We start from the raw sequence: 21,513 nt of genomic DNA, 5'->3' as shown, positions 1-21,513 counted from the left end.
CCATGGCAGACAGCAGCACTGCCACATGGAAATGCTGCTAGACAATTCGGCCTTTGCAGAAAATAACATTTCAGGGTAGTTGTTGTTGCATTCAGTGCTATTGCTTTGCATTTGTATTATGTTTGTCCTTAAGGAAGTTTAAAGAGTTTTAAAAGCTATTTTTAAAATGCCAGTAATGTTCTGAGAGATTTCTCAGTGCTTTATTTATGGCATTTTCTGGCTTGTACCTCTTGTATAGGACACGGTGCTTATTAGAAGCACTTCCTAAGGAAACCATGCAGACACATGCTCCGTGCTGCCAAGGTCTCAGGCACAGGGATAGTGACCGGGAATGTAGGCTTCTTTGGTGGCAAGCCACAGAAATGGACTCTGGCTAACTTGACTAGAAAAGAATGGTGTTTGTTGGAAAGCACATGGCAGTTTACAGAAAGGACTAGCTAAAGAACCATACAGAACAGAAAGTAGGGCAGCTACAGAAATGTAGCAGCAAGAATGAATGCCGCACCTCTTCAAACCGCTCATCATCAGCATAAAACCATTCATTTTCCCCCTTGAGGTCCTCCATCCAAGACTCCTGAGGTAGAGAGCACTTGACTGCCCTTGCTTGGATGGAAAACCCACCCTTGGGACAAAGGAGAGGAAACACCTTGATTGACAAACTCAATTGTGGTAGATGGATTACAAAAGTCACCTCAGATATTTTCCTCTTGTAATCCTTGCTCCTTGTCATGTGACTTTGAAGCTTTTTCCCTCAAGGGGAGGTATTTATCTCCCCATCCTTGAACTTGGGCTGGCCTGGTGCTCACTTTAGCCAATGGTATAGTCGACATGCCATTTCTGAGCATGGGCCTCAGGGTGCCCTGTAATCATATGCTTTCACTAAACCTTGTTGTGATGGTTAATTTTATATTTCAACTTCACTGGGCTAAAGGATGCCCAAATAGCTGGTAAAACATTATTTCTGGATGTGTCTCTGTGGGTGTTTTGAAGGAGATCAGTATTTGAATCTGTTGACTGAGTGAAGAAGATCAGGCCTTACCAATGTGATCAGACATCATCCAATCCATTGAGGGCCCCAATAGAACAACAAGGCAGAGGAAGGATGAATTCACTTCCTTTTTTTGAGCTAGGATATCCATCTTCTCCTGCCCTTGGAGTCTGAAACCCATGGTTCTCAGGCCTTCAGACTTTGGGGCTCATATTGCCCCCACTGCCCCTGCCTCTCTGTTCTCAGGCCTTTGGCCTTAGACTGAAAGTTATATCATTGACTCCCCTGGTTCTTGGACATTGAGATGTGGAATGAATTACATCACCAGTTTTCCTGGGTCTCCAGAAAAGATTGTGGGAACTTCTCAGCCTCTCTAATCACATGAGCCTGTTTCTATGATAAATCTCTCCCCTTCTTTCTCTCTCTCTCTGAATACACACAGAAACACATATGAACACTGTCTTAGTCCCTTTTCTGCTATCACAGAATAGGTAAGACTCGGTAATTTATAATGAATAGAAATTTATTGACTCACTGTTATGGAAGCTGTGACGTCCAATATTGAGGGGCTGGCATTTGGTGAGTGCCTTCTTGCTGTTTCATCCCATGGCAAAAGGGGAAAGGGGACGAAAGAAAGAGTAAAGAGGTCCGTTCTCCTCCTGTTATGGGAAACTCATTCTGGCAATAACATCATAGATTCATGTACTTCACCCTCATGGCCTAATCACCACTCATTAGGCCCCATCTCCCAACACTGTTGCACTGAGGATTCAGTTTCCAATACATGCTTTTTAGGGGAAACGTCCAAACCCTAGCACATGCATATCCTATTGTGTCTGTTTCTCTGGAGAGCCCTGACCAAAACACTTGTAAAGCCCTGAGAACAGATCTGGACTAGCATGATGGAAGACTAGAGTCCATGTAGAGCAGTGATGAGTTATTCCAGCTGAGGTTATCATAGCCAGTGTACCCATCATTCATTTTGCACATCCGATTACTGCAAAAAATGTAGTAACTTAAACTAATAAAAAACATTTCTTATCTCACACAGTTTTTGAAGATCAGAAATCCATCGCAATTTTAGCTGAGAGGTTCTGACTTGGGGCCTCTTATGAGGTTTCAGAGAAGATGTTGGCCAGGCTGTAATAATCTGAGGTAGGATTCACTTTCAAGGTGATTTGTTCATGTGACTGGCAAATTGGTAGTTGGCTGGAGGCCTCAGTTATTCTCCCTGAGGGCCTCTCTCTACAGGCTGCTTAAATATCAGCATGATGCTAACTCCCACAAAGCAAGCAATTTAAGAGAGCAAGTGGAAAATGGAAATGCCTCTCTGCCATGTTCTATTTGTTTTTTGTTTTTTTTTTTTTTGAGACAGAGTCTTGTTCTGTCGCCCAGGCTGGAGTGCAGTAGCGCAATCTCAGCTCACTGCAACCTCTGCCTCCTGGATTCAAGTGATTCTCCTGCCTTAGCCTCCAAAGTAGCTGAGACTACAAGCATGCAACCCCGCACCTGGCTAATTATTGTATTTTTAGTAGGGACAGGGTTTCTCCATTTGGCCAGGCTAGTTTTGAACTCGTGACCTCAGGCGATCCATTCACCTTGGCCTCTCAAAGTGCTGGGATTACAGGTATGAGCCACTGTGCCAAGCCTGCCATGTTTTATTTATTAGAAATGAGTCACCAAGTTTGGCTTGCAATCAAGGGCAGGGAAATTAGGCTCTACTTTTTGTCTCTCTTTTTAAAATTTCCCTCACCATAGGCTCTACTTTCTGAGGGGAGGAATGTGAAAAAATTTTCAGACATTTTTAAACCACTACAATGAGCCAGCCTCCAGTCAACCCTCCAGGTGACTATAGGTGTGTATATAAGCCCCAAGATCAACCAGGCCAGTCCACAGCAGCAAAACTTCCCAGTCCGACTGAAGATCCATGAGCCGAATGAATGTTTTGAGTTTGGAAACTAAATGAAGGTTTTAGTATGGTTTGTTATGCATCAATAGTTCATTTATACACCTACTAAGATTGTGCAATGATGGAGGGCTAATTCTCCAGAACAGAGTCAGGACACTGTCAGATACAGAGGTCAACTAAAATGCCTGTCTTCAAGGGGCTAGCAGCTCTGTAAGGGGATGCGACAGGTAGTTGTAATACAGTGAAATAAGTATAATAGAAGCATTTTCAAGGTTCAGTTTTCACAGATGTTAAGCTCCCAGAGCATAAAGGTCATGTTTATCTAGAGTAGCTCTGTAGCGTAGAGCACCGTACATGTGGTTGGTGGCTGAATCTTTCATAAATGAAGAGAATGGTCAAGATGTGAAGGGCATTAGCATTGGATTCTCCTAAGAGATGCCTAATCTCCTAAGGTGGGTTTGAAAAGCCCAAGAAGAGTTTCTGAAGTACTCAGTGGCATTCTATCCAGAAGTCTTTGAATGTGCAAAGCCTTGAAGGTATGAGCAGCATGGCATATATTAAAGACTGTGAATAATTTGGAATTCTTAGAACCTGAGGTCTAAGGAAACACTAGTGGAAAACCAGACTAAGGAAAAGGGAAGACTATTATTAATAGGGTTCCTTTTTATAATCAGAAAGTCTTGTCTTGGATAATAAATTAAATAAATTAAACCATATGCAGGTTTAATCCTGTGCCATAATGAGAAGAACCAATATCCAGTTTGTCAACAACTGGATTTTTTGCTATATAATGAACAATGAAAAAATGCAATGAAAATGAAAAAATGTTTTTGAGTTGAGAATAAAACGGAAAGAAATAAGAATCATGGAAATTAATTTTTGCGGATGATAGGCAAGGCAGGACTTTTACAAATGCCTTCTTAGTCAGTTTTCCACAGATTATATTTTAATTTTTCCCATGGCCCTCTGTTTGAAATGCAAACTTAATTTTTAATATGAACAGGAATTTGTTTTGCTAAAGACACAAATTAGGAAGTTTAATGACTCTCATTATTTGAAAAAGTTTATGAATTAACTATACATTTTTGTTCTCTGATCGCAGAGACTAGTCATGAAAGAAACTTTATTGTTTTTCTTCTTTTTATTTTTGAGACAGGGTCTCACTCTGCCACCCAGACTCGAGTGCAGTGGCACAATCATGGCTCACTGCAGCCTCTGCCTCCCAGGCTTAGGTGATCCTCCCACCTCAGCCTCCTGAGTAGCTGAAACTACAAGTGCATGCCACCATGCCTGGCTAATTTTTGTATTTTTTGTAGAGACAAAGTTTCACCATATTGCCCAGGCTGATCTTCAACTCCTGGACTCAAGTGATCCACTCACCTCGGCCTCCCAAAGTGCTGGGATTACAGATGTGAGCCACCATGCCTGGCCTGTTTTATTTTCTCTAGAAAATATTTAATTAAAAAAATGAGTGGTCCAAGTAATGACTCAAACCATACAGAGAGGCTTATAATAAAAATTATTATTCAATTCCTTCTGATTTTCAGTATACTCTCCTGAGTTAGGTAATGGTCTGTCTTACCCACAAAGTTAAGATATTTGTCTTAATCCATTTTGTGCTGCTCTAACAAAATACCCAAGACTGGGCAGTTTATAATAAACAGAAACTTAGTCTGGAGGCTGGCAAGTCCAAGATCAGTCCATCTGACCTGGTGAGGGCCTTGTTGCTGTGTTCTCACATGGCAGAAGGTGGAAGGGCAAGATAGCAAGAGATTGAATCCATTATTTTCCCCCTTCTTGAAGTACTTCCTTTTGCATATTCTGTAGAGAGGGTCTTTCAGTGATGAATTCTTTTATCTTTTGCAAAGGTGACAAAGTCCTGATTTTGCATTCAGTGTTTGAAAGATATTTTTATTGGCTATAAAATTCTAGGTTGATATTTTTTTAAAAATTTGCCTTCAATTTTTGGAATATATCTTTATTGGTTACAGAGTTCTGGGTTGACAGATTTTTCTTTCATTACTTTAAAAATGTTGCTTCACTGTGTTAAAAATTTGGGCAAAATCGATCATTTTGTCAAAATATTGTGAAAAAAAAGCGACCATAATTATATACATTGCTGCTGAAAGTATAAGTTCTTGCAACAATATTATAAACTAATTTGTTATTATTTTTTAAAAGTGAAGTTGCATATACTTTACAACCCATCCCTAAGGATATTCCTAATGCACTGAGATGTGTTCAGTAGTCTTCATAGTAGCAATATTTCTGATAGTAAAATTTTAAAAATAAACAAAAATCCATAAACGAATTGTGGCATATTAATACAATAGAATCCTGTTTAGCTGTGAAAAAGAGTTTACTATAGCTTTGTATATTTCAACATAGATAAATCTCATGAATGTAGTGTTAAATAAAATAATAAGTTACAGTAAAACCATACAACATAATACCACTTAAATGAAACTCAATGGCATTTAATATATAAATAACATATTGTCTAGGGATTCATACACTATGACAGTAAGCAAGAAAATGAACACAAGTTTTAGAAGACTAATTACCTTTAGGAAGGTGGAAGGTGCCTGGTATACAGAGGAAAGGAGGTGCAATGAATGGAGGCTTCAACAGTAATGCTGATGTTCTATTTGCCTTCTGAAAGGTTAATGAGTACTTTAAAAATTATCTTTATACCCTGTAGCTCTATATTAGCTATTCTTTAGGACACTGAAATATTTCATAATAATAAAAAATAAAGTTTGTATTCACATTGGCAATATAGAGTAACAGTATTTTAATTGTTTATCTTATTCAGCCTTCCAAAAGAGCTGTTGAAAACTATAATTTAAAACTATAATTTATTCAAATGTATTATAAACTAATTGAATTTTAAGTTGGTGTTTGGAGGTCGCAAGTTCTTGCAAATGTGTCTTTTGAAAAGCTACCTTATGAGCAACCAATTAAAATATTTAATTGAAAATGTTAAACTTTCATTGGCAAAAAGTGTAAACACAATCAACTTATTTTAAAATCTGTTTGAATTAATTAAGATGTGTCTTTTGAAAATGAAAGTTATAATCATTATTAAAGATAAATTCCTAACAGTTACATTAAAATGCAATTATAATTCAAACTATGTTTTAATCATTAATTTTGTTTCTATAATAACCGTAACATTATATTTAAAAAGAAAACTAAAATAACTTCCATGTTGGCAGAAGAGACAAAATGGCGAAAGTGTACTTACTCCTATAATAAGATGTAAAATTAAACAAATTTGGTGTGAGTGTATGTGTGTATGTATTCAGTGTATGTTTTACATGCAAAACTTTCCCAAAGCTAACAATTTAAGAAAAAAAAAAAGGGAATTGAAGAGGTGATGGTTTTGAATTGGGAAAAGCAACTTAACCTTCTCTTATTCGGGCAGGCTTTGCCTAAGTCTTTCTTGTCACCTTTGCCTGGAATGCTCTCATTCTGTGGATATTCTCTGGAATAGTGTCTTCATCTTATTCGTATTCCCTCTCCCCTTGTCCTTGATATCTTCCCTAGTCACCCCATCAAAATTGTTAGTTATCCCTCCCCTAACATCTTATTAGTGGTCTTAATATTTCCTCAATATCACTTATTGTCATCTGACATACTATTTATTTTACTTATCGTTTGTTGTTGTTGTTTGTCTGCAAAACAGAATGCAACTTTCTGGAAGACAGGGATTTTTGTTTTATTTATTGCTGTATCGCTAATAGCTCAATAAATATTTATTAAATAAACAAAAGGTAAGTGAATATTTTCCAAAGTCAAAACTATCAATCATTAGAAGACCAACAGTTGTGGTTAAAATAAACTTAAGTTGTTGGATGAAAGTATATATTTGTTTTTTTTAATAAGTTCAATGGAAGACAAATGTTTACAAATAATGCAAAATAAGTTTGTTTTAAAACATTAGGGAAACATGTTAAAAATTGTCACGAAGGCTTTAGTGTTAAATCTTACATATCAAAGTGTTAAATTAGTAAATTTTTGACATTTTGTTGTTTGAGAAATAAATATATTTGTTTTAATTGAGATTGTAGTTACCAATTTGGAATATGTTAAGTAAGGAGTTAAAAATTCAAAGTGGCATGCAATAGGAAAATGTTTAAAAGTACATTTAAAATATCAGTTTGAACTCACAATTTAAAAATTACATATCATTTCCATCTTTAGTCACTAGATGGTATATGTCACATGTACTGCAAACAAACAATGCTATTTATATCCTTAGCCCCAGGTTTGGGTTCTAATACTCTTCTCACTATAAGCTATCTGATTGCTTAGAAAGAAGTGGTAAGTTTACAAGGTGAGCCTGGGACATTTTTTTGTCCACAAAAGTAAGAATACTTTTAAATGTTTAGAGATGGTATAGAAAATTTTCAGAAACCATATTAAAGGTGACTTCCACTGGAAAAATTGTGATAATTTGGCTAACTAAAATAAAAGCAAATTATAGATAAGACAGCTTACTTCTATAAAAGCAGAAATCTATAACGATTTGAAAAGTATAATAGTTTGACTGTATTCAAATAAGAAAATATTTTTCAAGTTTAGTTGTGAGCATTCACCTTGCTTTGTGATGTCAGGACTGGGACTCTACAAATTACATTCCTTTTATACTAGCTGCCTTCATGTTGAGCTTCTGCCAATCTGGGGTCCTGGAGGCAGCCTGCAGGGCTGATAGAGGGAGACTTCACTTCACTGGCTCCTTCATTTTCACTCCTCTGGATTTTGTGTCTGGTTCCTTTTTCCACTCCAGAAGTAGCAGTTGATTAGTTTGCTTTTTTTTTTTCTGATGTGTGCAAAACAAACTTTGTGGCATCCTCAAAATCACTGTCTGCCAGCTTTTCCTCCTAAATGTCTGGGTCCCAGGCCCATGAGGCCCCATCTCTGAGCTGTTTCCTGCAAGTTGCTCCTCTCTAATACCTTACAATTCTCTTTGTTCGCCCTCAAGTACCTAGTTAACAACCTTATACTTAGGTAATACATTTTCATATTAAATTCTTTAAAATATCTATTACATGTCTATCATCAAACTGTTCACTGACTGCGTGATGTCACACATCCATTTCTACTGCTTCCATAAGGTAACCTCTGTCAGGAGTTTGCTCTGAATCCTTCAGTTGATTTTTACCTTGCTTTTAGAACCATGTATGCATGCAAATGTGCGGACACACACACACTGTGCAATCTACATAGCCTTGAGTATATCATTCTATGACTTATGGAAGCCTCAAACCTTTCCAGGATTCTTTTTAATTCTTTGGACCCACTCTTTTATGTGTCTTCCTGCTCTAGGTCTCATGACTTTACCTAATACCTCTCTACTTTTCTATATTGACCCAATGTGAAGTTCAATATTTTGGGGGTTTCCCCTCAAAGAGAGGAGTCACACAAAAGTACTGATGAACATTAGACTTACAATTCTATACGGGCATGGGGGCATGGAAGAGGGGTTTACATTGGAAGTTTGTATTAAATGTTTCTGTCCCCCAAAATTCCTTCCTACTTGTCCATTATTGGTTCTCACTTTATAATTTTTAGAGCTATATTGTTTAGTGCAAAGAGATTCATGATTATTATATGATATTGGCGGTCATACCATTTATCAATATTAAATGCATTCCTTTTCAATTTTCTTTGTCTGTTGTTGGCCTGTTTGTTCCATATTCATTCCTTGTCCACCTCTGTTCTGCACTGTAGTGTGGGGAGGGTGACATGTGCATGTTGTGTTTTTCAGGATTCTGGGCTCCCTTGTCAGCTGGCTTTCAGATGGGTCAGTGCGGGGGGCTTGTGAAAGGGATTAATAGTGGGAGGAGTGGAAAACTCAGGGTACTTATTCCTCCTTCCTTTCATCCTTCTGTCTGGGTTGCATCCTTATAACTGCCTCCCAACTACAGGCCTACAGTAATTCCAGTGACCCTGTCACCCCTGGACACCAGAGACATACTTTATTCTTTTGTCTCTCTAGCTTAACATCACCTCATCCTTTACTGTTTTTGTTAAGTCAGTTTCTCCATATCTGTAAATAGTTCTCTGCATTAAATTTCCTGTATTAAAAATACTTGCAGTAATTTCTGTTTTCCTACTTAGACCCTAGATAAAACACCATCTCTTGCTTTCTGACATAGTCTGATATTTATTTTGCCTTTTATGGGTCATATTCTAGCATATCTTCATCTATTCTTTATTTTCAAGTGTTAAGCCTCTTTTGTTTTAGTGCTTTTCTTGAATACCATAGCATTTAGTTTTAAATTTTGCTTAACTGGAGAGGATTTTTTACTTTTTAAAAGGTCATATTAATCCTTTTGCATTTATTGTGATTACCTTTTAATCTTATAACTTTCTAATGATACAGTTTGGCTGTGTCCCCACCCAAATCTCATCTTGAATTGTAGTTCCCATAATCCCCACATGTTGTCGGAGGGACCTGGTGGGAAGTGATTGGATCATGGGGGCAGTTTCCCCCGTGCTTTTCTTGTGATAGAGAGTGAGTTTCATGACATCTGATGGTTTTTTTTTTTGAGGCAGTCTCACTCTGTCACCCAGGCAGGAATGCAGTGGTGAAATCTTGGCTCACTGCAATCTCCACCTCCCAGGTTCAAGCAATTCTCCTGGCTCAGCCTCCCGAGTAGCTGGGATTACAGGCACCTGCCACCACACCCAGCTAATTTTTGTATTTTTAGTAGAGATGGGTTTCACCATGTTGGCCAGGCTGTTCTCAAACTCCCGACCTCAGGCGATCCACCTGCCTCAGCCTCCCAAAGTGCTGAGACTACAGGCTTGAGCCACCGTGCCTGGCCTTCACGACATCTAATGGTTTTATGAGTGTCTGGCATTTCTCCTGCTTGCAGTCACTCCATCCTGCCGCCCTGTGAAGAAGGTGCCTGCTTCTCCTTTGCCTTCTCCTTTGCCATGATTGTAAGTTTCCTGAGGTCTCCCCAGCAATGCAGAATGTGACTCAATTAAGACTTTTTTTAAAATAAATTACCCAGTCTCAGGTATTTCTTCATAGCAGTTTGAGAATGGACTAATACAGTACATTGGTACCAAGGTTGTGGGGTGTTGCTATAAAGATATCTGAAAATGTGGAAGTGACTTTGGAACTGGGTAACAGGCAGAGGGAGGAACAGTTTGGAGGGCTTAGAAGAAGACAGAAAAATGTGGGAAAGCTCAGAACTTCCTAGAGCTTGTTGAATGGCTTTGACAAAATGCTGATAGTTATATAGAAAATGGAGTCTATGCTGAGGTGGTCTCAGATGGAGATGAGGAACTTGTTGGGAACCGGAGTAAAGGTCATTCTTGGTATGCTTTAGCGAAGAGACTAGTGGCATTTTGCCTCTGCCCTAGAGATCTGTGGAACGTTTAACTTGAGAGAGATGATTTTGGGTATCTGGGAGAAGAAATTTCTAAGCAGCAAAGCATTCAAGAGGTGACAGAGCATAAAAGTTTGGAAAATTTGCAGCCTATCAATGTGATAGAAAAGAAAAACCCATTTTCTAAGGAGGAATTCAAGCTGGCTGCAGAAATTTGCATAAGTAACAAGGAGCCAAATGTTAATAACCCAGACAATGGCCAAAATGTCTCCAGGGAATGTCAGAGGTCTTCAAGGCAGCCCTAACTTCACAGGCCCAGAGGCCTAGGAGGAATAAATGTTTGCATTGGCTGGGTCCAGGGACTTGCTTCTTTTTGCTGTCTTGGGACTTGGTGCCCTGTTTCCTAGCCAAGGCTAAAAGGGGCTAACATACAGCTCAGGCGATTGCTTCAAAGGGTGCAAGCTCCAAGCCTTGGAGGCTTACAAGTGGTTTTGGGACTGCAGGTGCACAGAGGTCAATAATTGAGGTTTGGGAACTCTCTCTTAGATTTCAGAAGTTGTATGGAAACACCTGGATGTCCAGGCAGAGGTGTGCTGCAGGGAAGGGGCCCCCATAAAGAACCTCTGCTAGAGCAGTGTGGAAGGGAAATGTGGGGTCAGAGCCCCAACACAGAGTCCCCACTGGGGCACTGCTTCGTGGAGCTGTGAGAAGAGGACTACCATCCTCCAGACCCCAGAATGGTAGATCCACTGACACTTGCACTGTGTACCTGGAAAAGCCACAGGCACTCAATGCTAGTCCATGAAAGAAGCTGGGAAGGGGGCCGTACCCTGCAAAGCCACAGGGGCAGAGCAGCCAAGGCCATGTGAGCCCATTTTCTGTATTAGCATGACCTGGATTTGAGACATGGAATCAAAGGAGCTTATTTGGGAGTTTTAAGATTTAATGGCTGTCCTGTTGGATTTTTGATCTGCATAGGGCCTATAGCCTCCTTTTTTTTGGGCAATTTTTTCCACTTGGAATGGGTGTATTTACCCAATGCCTGTACCTCCATTGTATCTTGGAAGGAACAAACTTGTGTTTGATTTTACCAGCTTATAGATGGAAGGGACTTGCCTTGTCTCAGATGAGACTTTGGACTTAGACTTTTGAGTTCATGCTGGAATGAGTTAAGACTTTGGGGGACTGTTAGGAAGGCATGACTGTGTTTTGAAATGTGAGGACATGAGATTTGGGAGGGACCATGGGTGGAATGATAAGGTTTGGCTGTGTCCTCACTCAAATCTCATCTTGAATTGTAGTTCCCATAATCCCCACATGTAGTGGGAGGGACTGGGTGGGAAGTGACTGGATAATGGGAATGGGTTCCCCCATGCTATTCCCATGATAGTGAGTGAGTCTCACAAGATCTGATGGTTTTATAAGCGTCTGGCATTTCCCCTGCTTTCACTCACTCCATTCAGTCACCCTGTGAAGAAGGTGTCTGCTTCTCCTTTGCCTTCTGCCTTGATTGCTGGCCTCCTCAGCAATGTGAACTGTGAGTGAATTAAACCTCTTCCTTCATAAATTACCCAGTCTCAGGCATTACTGCATAGCAGTGTGAGAATGCACTTATACACTAATTACATCTTTCTATTGTTTATTTAAATTCTTTCTCCACTTTTGATTGGTTGACAAAATTTTGTTTGTTTTCTTTTATCTACAACAATTTAGAATTTCTAATCTTGTTTCCAGTCACTGCGATCATATTTAAGAAGTTTTAAATTGAAGTAGAACATACTTAAAGAAAATTGCTCACATCAAAAGTATATAGCATGAGGAATTTTTAGAAAGTGAGCACACTATGTAATCAGTACCCTAGGAGACTTCCTATTGTTCTTTCAGTTGCTGTTCCTCCCTCAAAGATAGCCCTAAATCTTGATAAGCATTTTTCAGCTTCTACTTTCTATTTCATCAGTATGTATAATCCATAAAGAAAATAACAACTTTAGCTTTTCTAAACATTTGTATTCATCCTCTTCTATGCTCCAAGACCTGGGTTTTGATAATATCTGTAATTCTTATATTTTGGTGACAAATTTTTACAAATATGATTTTAAAAGTTCCTTGCACCTCTTGTTTTTAAAAGTATCTATTCTGAACAGTTGCATTACACTCTAGAAGTATACTGTCACCCTTGTTTTGATGTAGTTCTAGGTTTTTATCTGTTGCTTTTCTCTAGCATATTTTATGGCTAAGGTCTTTCTCCTTTTTGGATATACACATATAATTGTTTTATTTGGTTGGAGTATATAATTAATATTGTTAATAAAAGTTATAATTTTGCCAGTATATTTTCTGAATCCTTGAGCAACTTAAGAAATGCTTAGTTTGACTTCATGTGTAAATGATAATTTGGCTTGTTAAAGCATTAAAGCTTCACTGTATTCTTTTTAGAACAATATAGATACTTCTTAATTGAGTTCTAGTTCTTAGCATTTTGTACAACAAATTCAGCATATATTTGTTTCTCTTTCCTTTTTAATGAACTTGTTTTAGCATTCCAGAAGTTCTCAATATTTTTCAGAATTAACCTTTGAATTTAGAAATACCAGCATATATGTATACTAATTTCTTTTTTTAGTATTCCTTTTTAGTGCTTATGTGGCACTTTTCTTCTGAAAATTCAAGTATTTCTCAAATAGCACTTCTCAAATACATCCTATTTGTTTTTTGCTTTACGTTCTCAAATTGGACTTTTAAAATGACTACTTTGGTGGTTGCATGTATGAACTTTAAAAATTGTCTCTCATTGAATTTTATATTACAGTAGGGATATTTTTATTTTTCTAAGAATTTTTAAAAGTTTCTGGCTAGGCCGGGCGCGGTGGCTCCCGCCTGTAATCCCAGCGCTTTGGGAGGCCGAGGCCGGCAGATCACGAGGTCAGGAGATCAAGACCATCTTGGCTAACATGGTGAAATCCCGTCTCTATTAAAAATACAAAAAATTAGCCAGCGTGGTGGCGGGCGCCTGTAGTCCCAGCTATTCAGGAGGCTGAGGCAGGAGAATGGCATGAACCCGGGAGGCAGAGCTTGTAGTGAGTGGAGATAGCACCACTGCAGTCTGGCCTGGGCAAAAGAGCGAGACTCTGTCTCAAAAAAAAAAAAAAAAAAAAAAGTTTCTGGCCATACGTTTTTACCAGCATGCATTTATACATATGCAGCATTACCTTCAATATCACGAAAGATACTCAGGTTTTTGGCAACATTTTCTTCTCTTCCTTGCATTCATGTTGCTTCCTTGGGAAACCATTTGTTTTGCTTGTATAGGGTGCCTTCTCTCTTCCATGCTGTTTTCTTTAAATGCCTGGTGATGTGATTTTTAGTCATCTCTTTCTATATTGTTTATACATTAATATCTAGAGTAGTCAACATGAGTAGCTGATAAAGAGCTACTCAGCAATGGTGCGTCCCTCTTCCCCTAGCCATGAATGGGAGTGTTGTCTGTAGAGTTTTAGTAGGTTGAGAAGATTTGGAGCATCTTATTTTAAGGTACAGAGGCTCACATCTGCTGTGGGTGCCTGAAGTTGCCTGGGAACAGCTCAGCTTCTCTTTCTGGCTCTAATTCCCATGCTAAGAGTCCACCACAAACCCATAACCTGCTCCTGCTACCTGAACCTGCTGACTCCGTATTTAAAGATTTGGGAGACTGTCTTGCACAATTTATTATTCATTCTTTCAACCACCTCTTTGTTTGCCTGGATCAAGTAACAACTCAGTGTGGTGTCAACTTCAGTCCTGTCCCACCTGTTTTATGTCCTGTAGACAATTTCTAATGTTTCTTGTCCTCTGGTGGAAAACTTCTTGGGTTTCCAGTGCTTTCATCAAATTACTAATAATTTTGCTCTTGTCATCTCAATGGGATTTTTGTGGGATAAATTGATAACTTTCTAAGTGTGTTGTTTACCATATTGAATGAGAAGCTCAATGATCAGTTTTAACCAATTCCTACTGAGGCAACCTTAACCTGTCTGATTAAACATCCCTGCCTACTTGATAAACAACCTTTGAGAATTTGGAAATACAGCAAGGCTGAGTCATTCCCACTACTTATCATGTGGCAATGGGATCTTTATTATTTGTGTTCGTATTGCTCATCTCAAGGCGCAAAGAATATTCAACCTGCAGTTTCAGTCCTACCCAGTTACTGAGCCTAGAGATCTAAAGCTGGCTAGATCAGGAATCTAAATGAGACCAGACCATTTGACATATCCCATAGTTACTTTCCTCCTTCAAGTTTTGGGTGCGTCTTGAAGTTCAGGTTCTTCACTGAGCTTTCAGTAGTAATATACCAATAACTGGGTGTATGTGTGATTAATCCTTGCCTGGAGCTGGCTTTGAAATTTAGCCTGCTAGAACGGCCCAAAATCCACTACTGACCCTTGATAGATCCCTTCCTCTGGAGGCTTCAAATCTGTCCTAGTATTTCCATCTGCTGCCTGGGATTATGTCATAATCTCTACAATCACTTGAGCAGACAACTCCATTTCTTGGCTTTGAGCCCAGGCCAGAAGCTTTGGAAACTCTGACCTCGCTATTTGAATTGGTCCCCCTGGACATTAGATAAAAGATTTATACATAGTAATTTGAATTGCTTACTACTATCTTTGGAGATCAAATTTTATTTCTACATTTCAACTCAGCCTTTTCCAAACAAAATGCCAGATTCTTTGATGGCGCATTGCTGAGGTCCAAACAAGTCTCCTGACTGAGGCAATTTTATAGCAGTTCTTGGCGAATTGTTTCAATTTTAAAAATGTACTCCATGGTCAAGAATAGTTATCTAGGGATGTTAGCGTTGTCAAAGTGTTATCTCTCTTTTTAAAAAATATACAATAAAAATGTATTATCTTTTAAAGAAAATAGGAGGCCAACACTTACTTCGAACTATTATTGCCAAGAATTAAATTTTATCTCAACAGAATGCAAGGATACTAAAAACTAATGCAATGGGTGGAGGAAGCAGCTTCATATATTAAGAATCAGTAACCTGGATAGCCTCTTTACTTGTAACATCTCTCTAGAGATCTCCCAACCTGTTTTTCTATAGAAAATTATTACAACTGGATCAACTGAGGCCATACTTTATTAGTGAGGAGTAGAAATTTAATGTATTTTCAGTAATTTTAGTGATTGTGGTAGTTAGTACTTACATTTCAATAGTAGAAATGTTTAAATATTTGAAATTTTGACTTTGACACATTAATTAATAATGTATAGTCTATTGACATTTATGAAGGTTTGTTCCACCCAAACTCATATTGTTTGCAGAATAATTAATTTTTAAACCTTTTTTTTATTTCCCACTACTGGCATCACTCAAGTTTTGGATCATAGTTGGTGTAGTAGCAATGAAAGGAACTTTAGCAACATCCTAATTTGAATACCAACATCACGACTTCCTAGGCTTATGGATTTGATCAAGACACTTAGTAGCCCCAAGCGTCTGTTTCCACATCTTCAGATAACGAGGATAATAATATTATGTCTAGTAATGAGAAAAATAATATCTACTTCACAGGGGTGAGTATTAAGAGAGCAGGCTCTGGCAATTAATTGCCTGAGTTTGGATCTGCACCTAATGCTCAGCTGTGCAATTTGTTAAAGGCACCAACCTCTCCAAGGCTCAGTTGCTCCATCTATATTTAATAAATTAAAAATAATAATTATAGCTTCCTCATAAGATTGTGGTGAAAAATATAGGTGCATTACATTCCTATTTCAGAGTACAGCATATTATAGATATTCAGTAATTTTAAATTTAAATTTAGTAAATATTTTGATGACTATCATAATAAATTAAACTATGGTTGTTGAATTTGCTTTCTTTCTCACCTTTCCACTTTTCATCCTTTATTTGTTCTGTACATGCTGAATAAAATAACATCCAACAAATCTATTATTATCTATATCAAATTATGTTGAGAAATACATAAATTACCAAAATAGTCACTGAGCAGGTTAGCAATGGAAATTTGACAATCTGAGACTCAACAGTTAATGAATATATTGTGATTGGACAGTCTGACAAAGAAACAAACATTTTAATCTGACAAGAAGAATAAATATATACTATATTTGTCTTGTCCCAACTGGTATCACTGCCTTCCTGATCATTTTCAAATGGTTGGTAAGAACATTATGGCTTACTGTGTACCTTTTGTAAATTATCTACTCGGTTATTCCTCATTATATATGTTATTTTTTCCAAATATGTTCTATGAGACAGATATAATTTTTCAATCACTTGTCTGTTTATCACTTGGGCACAGGTGTGATTCATAATTATTGATTCCCCATATTTTAAATAGTGTCATACCATGAATGTGCTGATTATCACCAAACACTTCTATTGAGGTTTAGGGAAGTATTCTATTATCAAAACCATTAACATTTCTTTATTGAGATATAGTGATAAAGACTATGAAAGTCTTACAGGAATTTAGGTCAGATTAATTACCAAATGAGTTTAGGTTATGTTTTGTTTTACGTAAATTCTTTTTCTGATAGTGGCAGGGTGGGGTGTAGCTTTTATTATGTGACTCATCCTGTAGAACACAATGATAAATTCTCAATAAAATGCTTTAAAAACTCTGTGCAGACCCTGGAGAGATCATAAAAGCATGCAAAAACTTTAGCAGAATTGACATGTGGAAGAACAGAAAGGCACTAAGTGAGTATTCTATGTTTTTGCCCTTTCTAGTTTGAGGGTAGGTTCCAGTTTGGGACATGTTGGAGAGCTTTTTAAAATTTGGAAAGAAAACTCATAGTTTAATTGTCTTGAGTAATCAGGGCACATGGCTAGGGGCAAACTCAGAAGCTAGGAATTGAGGTCAAAATCTAGGAAAGGAGAAAAATAGGAGGAGCTCCAAATTCCATATATAAACTTATAACCTTTTCAATCTTTGGCTCACCCCTGAGCCACACAAGCCTAGGGTTGATTCTAAGCAGTCCAAATGAGGCTGAAAAATGGACTGAGATTTCAGTTGCTGCATAATGCAGAGAAGACAGAGTTTGTAGTTTCAGTTCAGTTACATTAACAGTTTGCTAAAACAAAAACAACAAAGATACTTTCTGGATAAACGTATTGGAATCCATACCCTCTAATATGTATCATTTAGAATTTCTAGAACATTTCAAAATTACTTAATATACTTAGAAGCAAGTAAACATGGCCCATGCTCAAGAGAAAGACAATGGATACTGACTCAGAGATAGTACCTATTGCCATTATTATCAGACAGAATTTTTACTTATCAGACAAAGATTTTAATAGCAAGCAAGGGTTTAAAAGCAGCTATTGTAATTGTGCTTGCATATAATCAATAGTTATATACAACTATTTACAATCAATGAAAAGATAGGAAGTTTCAGCAGAGAAGTGGAAAATATTTAAAAAGTTTTAGAACTGAAAAATAGATTATCTGGAAAAACTAGTGAATGGGATTAATAGTAGAAAGAAGGAGACAGAAGAAGTAGTAGTTGGTAGACTTGTAAATAAACTAACAGAAACTATTCAATGTGACGAATAAAGGAGAAAAAGGATTAGTGGGAAAAAGGACAAATCTTCATAGATATGTGGGGAACAGACAAGATCTAACATCCATGTAATTGGAGTCCTAGAAGAGTAAAGAGGAAAAAAAAAGGCAAAAAAATACCATACAAGAGTAAGCATAAGAAGATTGGAGTGACTGTATTCATATCAGACAAAGACATTAAGAGAAAAATATTTACTGGCACACCTTGCTTTTTTTGTGCTTCACTTTATTGCACTATACAGATATTGTGTTTTATACAAATTCAAGGTTTGTGGCAACCCTGTGTCAAGCAAGTCAGCACCACTTTTCCAACAGCAAGGACTCACTTGGTTTCTCTGTGTCTCTTTTGGTAATTCTTGCAATATTTCAAACTTTTTCATTATTATTATATTTTCATGGTGATCTGTGATTAGTGATCATTGTTTAATTGCTTTGAGGTGCCATGAACTGTGTCCCTGTAATATGGCAAACTCAATCAATCAACATGTATGTTCTGACTGTTCTACTGACTATAGTCATTTTCCCATCTTTTTCCCTCTCCTTGGGCTTCCCTGTTCCCTGAGAGACAAAACAATATTCAAATTAGTGACCTAATCGTAGGGTTACAATTAATACTAATCATCCTACAATGGCCCCTCGGTGTTCAAGTAAAAAAAAAAAAAACAGCCACGTGTCTCTCAATTTAAAGCAAAAGCTATCAATGATTAAGCTTAGTGAGGAAGGCATGTTGAAAGCTGAGATAGGATGGAGCCAAGGCTTCCTGCACAGAGCAGTTAGCCAAGTTGTGAATGCAAAGGAAAAGTTATTCAGGAACATTAAAAGTAAACACACGAGTAGTGTGAAAGCAAAACAGCTTTGTTGCTGATATGGAGAAACTGTGAGTGTCTCATAGAAGATGAAGACAGTCACAACATTCCATTAAGGCAAAGCTTAATCCAGAGCAAGGCCCTAACACTTTTTAGTTCTGTGAAGGTTGAAAGAGGTGAAAAAGCTGTAGAAGGAAAGTTTGAAGACAGCAGAAATTGGTTTATGAGGTTTAAGGAAAGAAGCTGTTTCCGTAACCTAAAAGTGCAAGACAAGGCAGCAAGTGCTGATGTGGAAGCTGCAGCAAGTGCTGATGTGGAAGCTACAGCAAGTACTCAGAAAAATCTAGCTAAGATACCTGATGGAGGTGGCTACACTAAACAGCAGATTTTTCATGTAAACAATACAGCCTTCTATTGGAAGAAGATGCCATCTAGAACTTTCATAGCTAGAGAGGAGAAGTTGATGCCTGGCTTCAAAACTTCAAAGGGCAAATTGACTCTCTTGTTAGGAGCTAATTCATCTGGTGACTTTTTTGAAGTCAATTCTCGTTTACTCTTCTGAAAATTCTAGGGCCCTTAAGAATTATGTGAAATCTTTTCTCCCTGTGCTCTATAAATGAAACAACAAAGTCTGAATGACAGTACATCTGTTACATCATGGTTTACTGAACATTTTAAGCCCATTGTTAAGACCTACTGCTCAGACAAAAGATTCCTTTAAAAATATTACTGCTTATTGACAATGTACTTAGTCACCCAAAAGCTCTGATGGAGATGTACAAGGAGATTAATGGTTTTCATGTCTGATAATGCAACTTCCACTTTCAGCCCATGGATCAATAACTAATTTCAAATTCAAAGTCTTATTATTTAAGATGTAGATGCCATAAGGTCGTAGCTACCATAGATAGTGATTCTTCTGAAGGATCTTGGTAAAATGAACTGAAAAACTGCTGGAAAGGATTTATCAGAAAGGATTTACTCAGAAAGCATACAGGAATCTCTCTGTATTAATTCTTACAAATGTATATGAATCTATAATTACCTCAATAAAAATTTTAATGAAAAACAAATTTTAAAAAGTTATATACCCTTCTATTTCACACATATATAGCAATATGTGTGTATATGTATATACATACATAATTCCATTAAATGTATATAATTCTACATACATATTATTATTATTACACAATGTTTTTTTCTAACACTGTAAGACTTATTCTTGTTGATACACACAGAACTAGTTCATTCATTCAACTATTGTAGAATAATGCATAGTATGTCTAAGCCAACATTTATTTATTGATTTCTCTTGTTTATGGGCATTTATTTCCAAACAGTGCAAGAGACTGTGCACTGGGAAGCTGCCTTTGCTGCAGGTACCTGGTGCTAGAGAAGTCAAGCCCTTGGAGCATGCCCAGTGGACTTTCTGGGATTGGAAACCAAAACTTCTTCTTCTTGCAATTTCTCTTGTGTGTCCTCTACTGACAAAACTTAATAATGTGCCATCTGACAGCAAAAGTATTTAACAGGCCCAGATCTTTTTTTGCAGAGTGGACAAAAAGAATGAATTTGGATTTGAGAGGTAATAATAAATAACCAGCATGATAGATAACTAATTATACCAGCACTATTTCAGAATTTTCTATCCTCTTCCTACTGATCTTTACTGTCACATTTACCATATATGAAGTTTCCAGGTATTTGTATGTCTAAGTGCTGTATTCTAGTTCCTTTGTCTAATCATCTATTATTGGACCAAGTCCACATTGTTGTAATTATTATACCTTTTTAATATATATCAATCTTTGGCAAGAAAAGGCTTTCTACATCATTCTTCGTATTAAAATTTGTTTTGGATATTATCTATCTGTCTATCTATCCATCTGTCTTTGAATAGAATCTGGCATACAATAAGTACTAGATACAGTTGTTGTTGTTGCTGATGTTGTTTTACATGGTATTGTATCTTTGTTGATGAATCATAACCATCCTCTGCTATTGGAGTATTGTACCTTCACATCTAGTAAATGGTATATTTCATTTTATTACATTTTTTACTTCATTCAAAAAATTTTTTGTAAAGGTGTGGTATATTTTTAAATACCAAATAGTTTATTAATTGTCAATTGTAGCTGTGTTTTTAACATAGCTCTCTAGTAGATTACGCTGCTGTATAAAGATACTATTGACTTTTTTTTACATTGATCCTGTGCCCAGAAACTGTGCTAAGTCCTTTTATTCATTCTACTTGTTTGTGTATGGATTCTGTTTGACATATTATGTGGAACAGACTTAAGTATTCAAACATTTTTTGGGAGCAGGCTAGGTGGTAAATGTTTTTTTCTTTGAGGGTCATGCAACCTCCATTGCGACTACTCAACTCTGACTTTTAAGATAAAAGCAGCCATAGACAATATGTAAAACAAAAATGGGTGTAACTGAATTTGGCCTACAGTAGGGCCTTATTTGGCCCATGAGTCTTATTTTGCAGAGACTTGATGTAGATAATAATTTTATTATTTTTGTTCTTAAAGCCATCCATTAAGCAAGCCTCTTGATTCTTTTTCTTATCATATTTCATAGGCTAGGATTGCTAGTATAGTATTATACAGTGGTGCCAATAGTGGGAATTCTTGCCTTTTTCCAGGATTTATTGGGATTCATTACAAATTTTAATGTTAACAATGATGTCATCTTTGGGTTAAGAAAATTTATCTTTATTACAATGTGGCCAAATGCTTTTATAATAAAAATATTATTTAAACTGTTTTGCATCTATTAGAGAGAATAACCATTTTGTCCTTTATTCTTAGTGTTGATCAATTTTATAATTTTGAAATATCTTTGTCTTACTAATATAAATCCAACTCATTCATGA

Source organism: Pan paniscus, chromosome 16 (genome assembly GCF_029289425.2).
Source record: "Pan paniscus chromosome 16, NHGRI_mPanPan1-v2.0_pri, whole genome shotgun sequence".
In the NCBI taxonomy this organism is placed as follows: domain Eukaryota; kingdom Metazoa; phylum Chordata; class Mammalia; order Primates; family Hominidae; genus Pan; species Pan paniscus.
This window is presented reverse-complemented; position numbering follows the sequence as displayed.